Source organism: Dreissena polymorpha, chromosome 4 (genome assembly GCF_020536995.1).
Source record: "Dreissena polymorpha isolate Duluth1 chromosome 4, UMN_Dpol_1.0, whole genome shotgun sequence".
NCBI classification, from domain to species: Eukaryota; Metazoa; Mollusca; class Bivalvia; order Myida; family Dreissenidae; genus Dreissena; species Dreissena polymorpha.
The window spans coordinates 89166116-89179071 of record NC_068358.1 but is presented as its reverse complement, the minus strand read 5'-3'; the positions used below and the strand labels follow the sequence as shown (position 1 = coordinate 89179071).

General features: G+C 31.7%; 1 protein-coding gene across 3 annotated transcripts in view; it reads right to left on the bottom strand.

Moving 5' to 3' along the window:
• LOC127876852 (neural cell adhesion molecule 1-like) overlaps window positions 1–12956 on the bottom strand; it is a 207117-nt gene that overhangs the window by 125942 nt on the left and 68219 nt on the right. The window lies entirely within an intron of this gene.

The following is a 12956-nucleotide window of genomic DNA, read 5'->3' as shown; positions in this document are numbered from 1 at the left end:
TAAATAAGACGATAAGACAATGTTAAAGTCTTAAACACATATCATTCATGGGAATGTGTAAGAACGTGTTGTTTAGATTGATATCGAGGACGCTCGCAACACTAATCAACAGTTTTGTGCTGACTATATCTTTCGAATATAGCTCAACTGATGAGGTGCGTACTCTAAGTTTACAACACTTGATTCACACCATCCGTCTTACAAAATGATCAAACTATTTCAATGAAGGAATTTCATATTTAACTTAACTATCATAGTATGGTCTAATTTCCCATATTCACAAATGCACTTAGGGTATGAAATTGGAACTGCAGTCGTTCTGGTAACATCATAGTGGGCAACAATGTTTCGCTTGGTTGGTACTGACATCTCGTATAATTATCGCTTGCCGCAATTGTTGAGGTCTTCATATCAACTGATATATTAAGTGAAGACAACAAGTGATGTACTCCCAAAATATTTAAATGGTTAGGTAACAATATGCAATACTCAAATCCGTGTATTTAAATGTGAATGAGTTTCTTTTGCAGATTCCTTTATTATTCAAGTCAACATAATAGTTTTGTTGTGGTGAACATCCACTTGACGCACAAGCTATGCTTCATTGTTTCATTATAAGAAACAGCTCATAATAATAAGTATTTGCTACGGAATATTTCTAATGCATGGCGCATGTGTGAGGTGGATTGCAAATCATTATAAAATTAAATGACTGAAAATGAAAGGATTCCCCACTTTATGGAATGTAATAAAATATATGCTAACTGAATCCTTAGAGCCGTGTAGTGGCTTATATGTTTATCTGTATTTGAAATATCTTACTGCTCCCTCTAACTACTCCCAATTCTACTGATCTTTGTTGTTAAGTGTAATATATTTAGGAAAATAACAAAAACGATATAATTAATCTTCGCAGGTTCGCAATTGCTATTAACGAGTTGATTATATACTTTGTAAAAGATTAATATTGCGTATCGTACGTGATAAGTAATATAAATAACGTTCTAATTACAATAAATTGTATATGTCTTTTCTCTGTATAAGTTTTATTTATTAATCACAAAAACGTGTTTATAAGTTAATGCTTTTATATCTAAAGAACAAATACCCCGGTATGTGTGCTTAATAATAAAATATGATCGAAATGATCTCTGTATAAACGGTTTGAGTCAAACATGTAGCTAGTTCTATTTATATGACACTATAAACATTTACATTTATAAAAGTGACGACATTCATAACTAGTTACACATATATTTCAGTGTAAAAACACACCAAAGATGAGAAGTGAAAAGCTTTGCAATGCCTATTGACATCGCTATATAAACGTGTATTTAGTCGTATAAATGATGTATTTGAAATCGGGATCAATATAAGTACGTCTGATTGTTCATTTTATCCTACAGCTAAATGATTTTATAGAAAACAATACGACTCTTAAAGAAAAGATAAGTTTTCTCCACAGATATTTTTAGATAAGGTTTATCCCACAGATATTTTTAGAACATGTACATAGGGACTTTCACCCCTGATTGCGTCATTCAGGTCAAAGGGTACGCATTCGTTTAACGAGTTAACAAGTGTGTGTGTTTACGATTGATTATTATAATATTATGAATTTGAATAACAGTGTTTGGATATAAAACTGGAATGAAACTTGCGAGACTGCATTTTCGATTTCGTTAAAATGTCGAATGAAATCGAATAACGCGATGTTTTGTTGAACAATTGATGGATTAAATTTAAGAAAAGTGTCAGTGAATTGTTCTTTCACTTTTCGAAGGAAATTGATGTTGAATTAAAAGGGTAATTTCTTTGATAAATAAGTCGTCCCTTCGTCAGTCGATCAAAGAATGTCTATCCACAAAAAATTGTCTGCTTATATCCAGTGCTTTAAATTGGAAAATATGGATAACGATGAAGAAAATAAATGTGTCCAGAATTTTAACTAGTCATGGAAGCAAATTAAACGTTACGAAATTAAACATGGTTATTACACAACTTCGGTGAGTAGAACAATAACCAGTAGATGTTTTACTTTGTATGTCAGTTAGTAAAAAGTGTGTAAAAGAAGAGTTGTTAATAGACTTAAATTAACAATATCGGCGGGGATAAATGCTGAATCATGCTGTACGTAGCTGTGTCTACACATTTTGTAAATTTCAAGATGGCAGCCGTTTTTGTTTTTTGGTATTTTACAGTGGTGAAACAAGAAATGTCTGTGTTCTACTTGAGTGTGCAACATTTGGAACGCTGATTAAATTTGAATCGAGGCGTATAGCGATATTTTGTCTCGTTACTCTTGAGCGTGGACTATTTCGAGTTCCGTAAACGGGAAAGATCCCAATTAATATTACTACGAAATGTGTTTTTGCTTTAATTTATCAATTAAAGACTACTATTTTGATTGCATCAGGAACAAATTAAATAAAATATACTGTAGGATAAATAGAATACCATGTACGTGTGATTGTATACTTAAATTTATCCCACTCGTCTCAGAAAGGCTTACAAGGCTCGGCAAACCTCGCCATGTAAACCTTTCTTCACGAATGGGATAAATTAAAGTTCACAATCACACTAACATAGTATTCTCTATATCACCGGTATACTTAACAATGTCTCTGTGTACGTTTATATGCCTGTTCGATTATTACGCTGTGTATTCTCTACGTACATTTTTTTATTCGTGTGTCTATTCAAAAATTCGATAATAGAAAACTGCCTAACTAGATAAGAACATGTTCGCAGAATTAAGCCGCATACAGGTGACGTCCGAGCCGTGCTGTTAGGAAATCGTCTTTCGACCTTATAAACCAACATTAAACATACATGCGAGTATTGGTTTAACTCGCGGAGATATTACAAAAGTACGTACGTATTCGCGTACATATTGCAATATTTAACACGCGGCTTTAAAAAAAAAGAGCATGGTTTTTTATTGGTAAAGGTTTAAGTAGCGAATAATGCACCTGCAGTACTATTTGACATAGAAATGTTTAAAGCAAACGTTAGAAAACTTGTCCTGGATGGAGTTCTCAGGTAACACATCCATCATCATGTTGCCTTCATATCATCAAAACTAAAGCTAACAGAAGAGGAGGTGTCTTTTAACTGTAAAGTAAACCTTTGCAGAAATTGTAGAAAAAGTTTCAGTCCAAATGTCACCTAAAACAATTTTAGTCAGGCCGGTAAGTAAAGGTTCCTAATCGGATACGGCATAAGAGTGTAATGAACAATCGGGGACGGCGGATAATTACATGCATTGTTTACGTATTAATTAAATGGATAACAACGGCTTCTTAATAATACATTTATTAAGTGGACATAAATATATGATATATTAGACTTAATAAACAATTACTAAAGTAAAGATATTACAAATTATTTAACAATTATTATACCAAAATGGTCTTGAATTTACTATGTGAATGACTTTATGCAATATATATATATATATATATATATATATATATATATATATATATATATATATATATATATATATATATATATATATATATTGACCATACCCATCATTGATGTTGTACAGGACAAAACATTAGCATACTTAATGCAATCAACAGTTTGTTCTTGTTTTGTTTTTTTGTACAGAACAGAACAGAATATTTATTTGACTTAATCATATCGTCGTATACAAATACATGATAATTTTACAGACATACGTGTTGAATATAATTAATTACAGTGTTCAAATTACAAACATCAATTAATAATTCACTTATCACTGGATGAGCGCAATCGCATGTTTGTGTGTGCGCGTGCGTGGGTGCGCGCGTGTGTGTGTATGTGTGTGTGGGGTAGGTGTAAATCAAAATTTGTAAATAATAACAGTCCACATCACAATAACATTATTAAATAGGAACATCTGTGAAACATGTGATTTATAACACTATTAATATGGCATGTACAAATTTACATTTACTTTGTTCCAAGGTTCCAAATATCTGGTATGACATAAGGGATAAGGCATCATAAGCCGAGCCAAAGTCAAACCGATAACATCTAGGCTGTAAAGGAATTTCACCCCTGATTATTAACCATTAAAGATTATTAACGACACTTATTTGCTTCAACAAAATACCTATAAGTAGAAAGTCAATAAATGATGATACTATGTTAAAGGTCAACCTATTTAAAGGCTTTTGGTGAAAATCTACCGACTTAATAACGTGCTTTCTTATGATAGTACACCCGGGGTGTGAAGATCCTAAGTTTATCGTACTGGCGACACACATTTGGGCAAAAAATGTTTAAAGGGCGTAGTTACGTATTGGTTTAGGTGGTACATAAGTTGCATAATACAGTGCTACCAAAAGATCCATGTTAAACTCACTTTATAATTTATATATCAAATTAGCACGCGAGTTCCATTACCAGGAATACTTCTTTTGATCACTACAAGGTGCTCAACGTACGGCAATATACAAATTAACAGACAGATTGAAACAAAACTCTTTAATAACATATATGTAATGTAAATAAAAAAAGCATGAACTCCGCGCCTTTTTTGAATTGGTATTTATTTTACCACTGATTAAACTCGTAAAACAATACGTAAAAAGTTCATTTACTACACATGAAACTTCACTATTTCCGGTAGTATTTATAGGTTGTTGTTCAGCTATCATATCGGAATGTTTCCTGTTCTGTGTGCATAATATGGGTTGTTCCAAATTAACCTCACAACGTTCCATGGAAACTTATCTTGGATTGTACCATGTCATGTTGTTACCTACACGAATCGTTCACATTCTGCTGCCGAAAGGTTACCAGAATGACTAAATATGAAACAAACATACCAAAAGTGGAACTGAAATATGTTGTGATTTATAATCAACATCCCTTGAAAAAAATATTCGCAGTAGCTATTGAAAATATATAGCCCATAAATCGTGATTCATCGTAATCAGATTATTGAAATCTTATTTCCAACGTTACTGGTATGGTATGTAAACGGATATACGCGCTTTTTTATATTTCACTCTAAACGGATTAGCAAGATTATTCTCTGTCGATAACATCAATGTGGACGTGGAATTTGTTATCCGGTTGTTAACATTAGCTTTTATTTATCATTCGTATTAAGATAAACACATGGTAGTTATGAAGAATATCATCAAATTCTTAACAGCATCGTTGCGGTCTAGATGTTCGCATGCGTATGTTGAGGACCTAACGACTAAGTACAGTGTATCCTGAGATTATACACAAAACGATACAATCCTACTTCTGTTATGCATTTCAAACGACTTGCTTTCAAAATATTTTGTTTGATTACATACACATTTGAATTTTTACGTTGCAACTATTAGCTACCAAATAGGTTGTCAAGTTTAGGTTGTTCATATAAACTCAGTACACACGCAATTCACGGCTATCGTCATAAATATCCCGCAAAGCGATGAAAATACAACTAGTCGCTAATTTAAGTGTTGTTAGAAAATATATTCCCACTGAAGACTCCAAAACGTTTATAGCAACTTTTTGGACGACGCACTGAAATGCGGTCAAGATCAAATGATAGTATCTTTTGCTACGTGGAAGGATGGGTTATCGTACGATTTCCTTATTTCGAGCATAGTCTACTTTCGATCACTTGGTTTACATTAAGAACGCGGCTCTCGTGATGACGTGACATGCATGCGTTCCGAGTATGTTGTTGATTTACATCACAGCGCTAAAACATAAATACAGACACGACTAAAATAAGCAAAAAACTAGTATAATTGAATTTCCAAATCTTCCTTCAACTGAAATAATCGAAATGCATGCTGCATACTCCAATAATGTTTTTCGGTTCTTTTCATAAACCTTGCACATAAATTGTAAACCACTGCGCTAGGGTAAATACAATACTTTCATGGATTTGATTTATTGTAAAAATTTCTTTTTCACGATTCCCAGAAAATGTTACACGGAGCAATCTGTGCGCGCACATCGCAAAAATAGGTGACATGACGATACACACATGTTCAGTGCGTAAACCCTGTACCAATTGCATGCTAATTTTATCAAATCTTTTAATAGTAACATATATGCCGAAATTTCATTTGAACGAATTGTGAACGTTGGCCTTTTTTTGCAATTCTTGAGCACTTTTTCATGTCAATGTTGCTCAAAAGAAGATCGAGCGATAAAAAAAAAACTTAAGTTGTGCAGTATGGCTTATCTCTATTAATGGCGTTAATAAGAACTATTTACACCTTTTGTAATACTTTGTGTTAATCTCTGTAATTTATTACTTAAATAAAATGCTTTACACGAGAGTATTGTAATGTGATTATATAACATCTGTGTTCCATAATAATTGAAATATTTTACAAGATTACTATGACTTTTAAATCGGTCTAAATGCACATGAGCATATGCCAATGTGAAAATTAACTGCTGAATCGCAATACACATGTGTAACAAATGATGGCGTTTAATATACAATATATGTATTTCTGTCCAAGTTATGCCAAATACATGTCAAATACATATATTTAATAGTATGTCAAATTATGCAAGGGCCTTTTAGCAATAAGTTGAAAAACTAATTCCCACGTGCATTAATTCAAAGAATCAACAGTTTATGGCCCAAAAATGTAAAGCTATCATATATAATACAATAATTTATCATACGATCACACACAATATTTAGAAATAATGTGCGCCATTTTATCTTTGACATGAGTCGCACTATAATTTACTCATAATGTGTGTATTATGTTCTCCAATTGGTCGTTAATGTATTTGGCATTTAAGTTAATCGTTAACAAATGGTGTGGATTATGAAAACTAGTCGGGCGAAGTTTGTAGTAGATTCTTTGGTCAGACTGTAAACATTACGCATAGCCTTTATATGATACACAACACAGCATTTGTTATTTTGCTAATTATGCTGTTATAGCTTCTGTTGCAGACACATGCAATGTTACTCCCGTGCATTTTCGATTATAAAGCCCATTGAATATAGAAAATTCTAGAGTAATCTGTACTGGAACAGACGATTACTGAGTAAACTAGAATATCAGTAAGTATGAACTGTTTGATAATCTTGCACTTTAAGTACATAAACGTGGGTGCACAAATTATTTGAACATAATTTAATGATTTATCAAAACTATAAATGTTCATGCATACTTTGTTAAATCGTTAGATAACGTTCTTTTTACATAACTAGCAATGGTTTTAGCAAACACCAATATAAATGGTAGTCAATTAAGTGACGATGAACAGTTACGCATTATCTGTAATATTATCGAAGTCGCAGTAATATTAAATGCACTGATGTAATCACATACTTAATATTGAATTTCAATTTTTTTCGAATTTGATGTGAACCTTGGGATGATTCAAATTTAAAAAATTCAAAATATCAACTAGTAATGCTCGATATTTTTTTATATAACTGTTAAACGCACACACCGTTCAAATTGAGAATTATACATAATTCGTCGTATCTATTATTTGACATTTAAGTATTAATGAATTGCATATTTTTGCCGATCCTAATTACATGTATTGTTCCAAGAAAAGCATCACGATTTCTCAATAATTGCTTAATTTGCCTCCAATTCGTGCAATACACGATCAATATACGTATTGCCAGTATGATGAAGAAATGACATTATACATATGATGCGAAACACTGTTAATGTTGTGTTTGCTCATTCATTGGCACGCATATGGCATGAATGCTGAATGCCTTAGTCGATGAAACGTATTTAGCTAATATGCTGGCCTAAACTCATTTATTTGATGTGCGCATTCCATGTATACACTGTCCATTTGACGTAACGTATTCAGCCATAGTCTTACGACATGTGTAGATATTGTAAACATATTTATTTTACATCACTGCGTAGACTAAGAAACTTTAAAATATAAGTCTACATTCTAAATATTAATATTTCATATGTTTAAGGACTCTTTACAGTACTTAATTATATTTTGCGTTTATTATATTAGCTGATTCATTGAACCATTTGCATAACGCGATTAATAATTAAAGCTTATCGTGAAGCAACCAGTATTATACAATACATTAATACAATTTTCAAGTCATAGCACATTTACAAAAACGTTATGCCCGTCCCGTTTTAGTGCCAAGTAATGAATACTAATGAGAAGAAATCATCACACAGGTCGCGGATTAAAAAAAATGTTGATTGAGTTCAACATAACCACATGCAATACGAATAGTGTAGCATAAATAGAATAGAGCTCTTTATGTGACTCCAACACTGTGGTGTCGCTTTTGATACTCTTTAAAACTTTAGAAAAAGGCGTACATATATTAATATTATTTATAGATTTGTAAAAGTATAAGACCAGTACTAATTTAATACAATTTTGCGTTTCGTTGATGTTTCGATTAAACGAAATTTCATTGACAGTCATATGCATTTTATATAACTTGAAAGCAAAAACTATCAGAATAATATTCGAGGCTTATTACATTACAAAAATGAAGTGATCGTGGGTGGTAGATAGATTAAAAGTCCAAATGATGGTCAAATAAAAGTGCTGTTGAATCTTAAATAATGCGATTTCAATACTTGTATATGCAGTAATACAAATCGAGTAACTACGTTATGTATGCGTTTATTTGAAATGTATGTATTGTATAGATCAGCTTTGATAAATTGAATAATACAGAAAACAATTATGATAATCAATAGTTTAACTTAATAATGTCACATATCATTAACTTCTAATTTCTAACGAACGTACATAAGGCTCAAATAAATAACAAACAAATCATTTCCATTTATCACTCGAGTCAAGTAAAGGACCCTTAATAAATAATCTCATGTTGATAATACTCTGCTTTTACTTTTAATGTTTACGTTTGAACGTAGCAAAACGATTAGTGACAAATATGTCACTATATTTGTTTCAGAAAATAGGTATTGCTATAAATTCAACACAGTTCGATATACAAACACGCACCCTAGATTGTGTGTATATATTTTATCCTTACCGATTCCATATAAACATTGTTTCTATTACAGTAAAATTGTAAGTTGGTATATTCTTAATTTTTCATTAAGGAGTAAAGTCACTATCAACTCTAATGGAAAATAAAACTATATATATTTAGAACGAATTCACGAATTCGCGAAGCGAATCCTGCAAAATGAAAAGCAATAAAGCTGCAAAACTATTTCTTGCCTTACAGCAATAAACCCAACTGATGCATTCGAATAATTGCTACTTCAATCTAAACATATTGAATAAACAATTGTGCTTGGCAGTTTAATTTATATCCAAACAACAGAGATTGATCAGACAGGACCAATTGAATGATGTGTAGGTCTCATGATTAGTAATCATTTAAACCCTTTTCTATCAAGTTACTGATCAATTGCGATCGTTATAATACTCAAAGCATTAACCTAATTTATGAAACCAACGTGTAGACAGTAATTTAAGGGAAAACATATTTGCATCACGGCGATTGCTGTCATTCAGACTTAATATGTATTGTTGATGAAATGATGCTACTACACACATAGATATGTAAGCGTTTAAGACTACGACAGTATCTTAATTTATAGAGAGAAAACTCGGTAACTATTGAAACATGTTGATTATAATATGATCAAAGATTCGTGCCATTTTATATAAGTCACTAGTACTTTTTATGATGTGTATCCAACGATTTTGCAGAAAATGCAATAGTTACTGAGTAACAATTTAAGGTATTTGAATTGACATTAAAACGGCGTGTAATAAAGTGCGTATGTCATTCCGAAAGTTGGGTTTCAGTTTCAAACAATTTTGGGTTTAGAAAGTAAATATTGTTACCAGCATAGTGCTGCATTTCAAACGATTAAATTTCAACGTCCTCAATCACATATGAAGAACGAAGTATTAATATGAAATCTTAAGAGAACGTGCTTTTCCGTAAACGATATGAAAGTGTAAATTGATAGGATTGGTCGAGACTGGCGGTCAGCACATTTCGAGGCAAAGTTGGAGATTGACTTACTTTGTCGTCATCACATTTGGTCATATGCGTACTGTTGCTTTCGAATGAGTAATTTGGATATATACCAGGTACAAATATCTGCACGTATTGATAAAAAACAGCTTTCATCGGAAAAATCAGACATGTATATACGTTGTATATATAATCAAATTTAAACCTATTTATTTAAGCTCGATTGAATCGAGGCCTTAGGCTTATATAAACGCTCTCGAGTCCGTTTCCTGGGCCTAGAACCAGTACTTGGTATCTTTGGGAGAGATCTAAAGAACGCTCACATGACCTCCCAATCGCTAGGCGGACACCCTATCCATTACACCACGGCGACCTAAAATGACAAACGCACTTTATTACACGCCGTTTTAATGATAATTCAAATACCTTAAATAATCGAATTAACAGTTATATCAAATTTTGCATTTAATTTGTAATGCTTTGCTATACATATATACATGTGATTGTATTGTTAATGGTCCATTTAGAAAAAGAAATTATTTTAATCAGTGTTCAAATTATACAAGTTTTCATGTTTTTGCTTCTTGTTCTTTCTATCTGTGTTATTTGAGTATTGTTTCGTTCTATCTTTTTTTCTTAATCTTTGTTAAAACAGATACGCTTATCGGTACATTTTCTTCTGTGAGTTTGTTCGAATAACCCAATGGTAAATGAGATGACTGTTTGCAAAGTTCGTAAAAATATATATAAACATATTAATCAATAAAATATCTAGTTTTTTTGTCTTAAGTAATTTCCAAATTACGTTATATAATTTAACTGATGAACTCTATAAATTTCGTTTTTTGCATTTCTTATTCAAACAAGGTGTGTTTTATTCGACGCAATCTATAACACATGTTTATGAATGTTTTTGTTTAGATCCCTCAAATTTTCATTTAGCGAAACTAATGTTTAATAAATAATTACATAGCACATCTGTGATGTATAAGAATCATTTTTATCGTTCACATTGTGTGCATCGTACACATTCTATTTATTATCAACGCTGAGCTAACTTAGGTATATATCGATAATTGTGTTGACATAATATTCTACATGCTTAAATAGTATACTTAAGAGGACAAATACTCAATGAAATAATGTACGCAAAACATTCGTTTTATGTATAAAACACCCGAACACATAATGAACTAAAACTTAAAAAATAACTCTCTTATGGGATTATTTTTTACACTTAAATACAATTGATACTTGTATAACCCACTCTACGTTGTGTCATAACAATGACTTGCACGATTTTATTCATCGAATGACTGCTTCATCATTCACAAAAATAATGTTGCAAGTCGCTATTGCGTTATCAAAAACAAATATCTTCTCCAAACTGGTAACTATCGTTCACCTTACTGAACAAATACACTACGACATTCTTCAATCTCGATAAAGGTGGTCTGCTGCATCTCAATTATCCCATAAAACAGCTGAGCGATTTGTAGCACGATGGTCGACACATTCAGCTGTTCTGTCGCAATATAACTGTATAAAAGTAATCATAGCTTACTGAGCAATAAAATCGTTGTGTTAAATAAAATGAATTCGCATTAGCGCAAACGTTATCTTAACTATTAAGTCATAATTACATTTTGATTTTCCTGACTGGTAAAAATGTAAACATTTAAGTGTGTAATTAAACATTCGCCGAATCATAAAAGTAAATCATTTTATCAAGCATATAACATCTCGAAAATAAATTACAGTAAAAGCATTAACGTTCAGAATTGCTTAAACATCGAATGATTCTTTCAACGACATTTCCGCTCCGACAGCGGCCGAGTTGTTTCTCTAACACTCATTTATTAAAAATATCATACGTCATTTGTATTTCTTATTTTGAAATAATTTTGTGGTATGGAACATTTCGCGGAGAAATGTTGTACGGTAGTACTAGAATTACTAGTATGATAGTATAGTATGTGCTCTGTATTTTATTAGACTTACAATGATCCTATACATTGATATTTTCAATCTAATAAAAAACATATAAAACTGAATATATTTAAAGTCATTTGATAGTTCAGTACAAAATAAAGTTATTGTAGTCGAGTACACGTTATGTCAATGTATTACCTTTATAAATGCATACTGCCATAATAACAAACAATAACATTCTGGTAAAATGATAATTTATTACAGCTTACTATATGAATTTAAGCAAGACTAAATTCTCGTGATACCCATTTATCCGGGATTATAATAAACAAGGATTGTGGTTAACATTTAAGTTTTTTCTTATTGCACAATCGTCTTAAAACACCATGCTGTTGATTGAAATGTAACGTACACAGATGGTAAAGTTTACTGTAGACATTCAATAGATCGTCTTCATCATACATTCAGTAAATCATCAGGTTAACTGCTCATGTTACAAAAACCCATAATATAACGCGACCAGGAACACTTTTCGTGAGTTTGTAATCGGGCAAATATCATTCTCCAAACTCCGCATCAATAATACCTTTATTTAAATATAAGTCGGATATAAACATACAATGCAAATTCATGTCTACGCTAAATTCGCGACTTTTTTTAAACAGATATGTATTATTTATTTCATTTAAGGATAGTTGCTTTATATACAACGTAAATTCAATGAATCGCATTTGTTTAACTCTTAACATGGTCCCAAGTGTCCCTTCTTTGTTCATGTTAATCTCGAATTGTTTATTGAAATAAATCTTTAATCGAACAAAACTTGCGGTCCGCAAATATTGGCGTTTCACACCCTTTGATAAGTGTTCAGTTTAAAAGTGGACATTGTCATTTATCCCCGAACAGTGTTAATTAGCCTTAGTATTTTATTGGCAACCAAATAAGGGTTATTGGCGCATTTGTTAATAATCAGCATTTATTTACATATGTATCTACATTTGTTAATTTATATTCATATCAAAGGTAATCATTATGTATGCATATAAGATCGACACTCCAGAATGTTGAT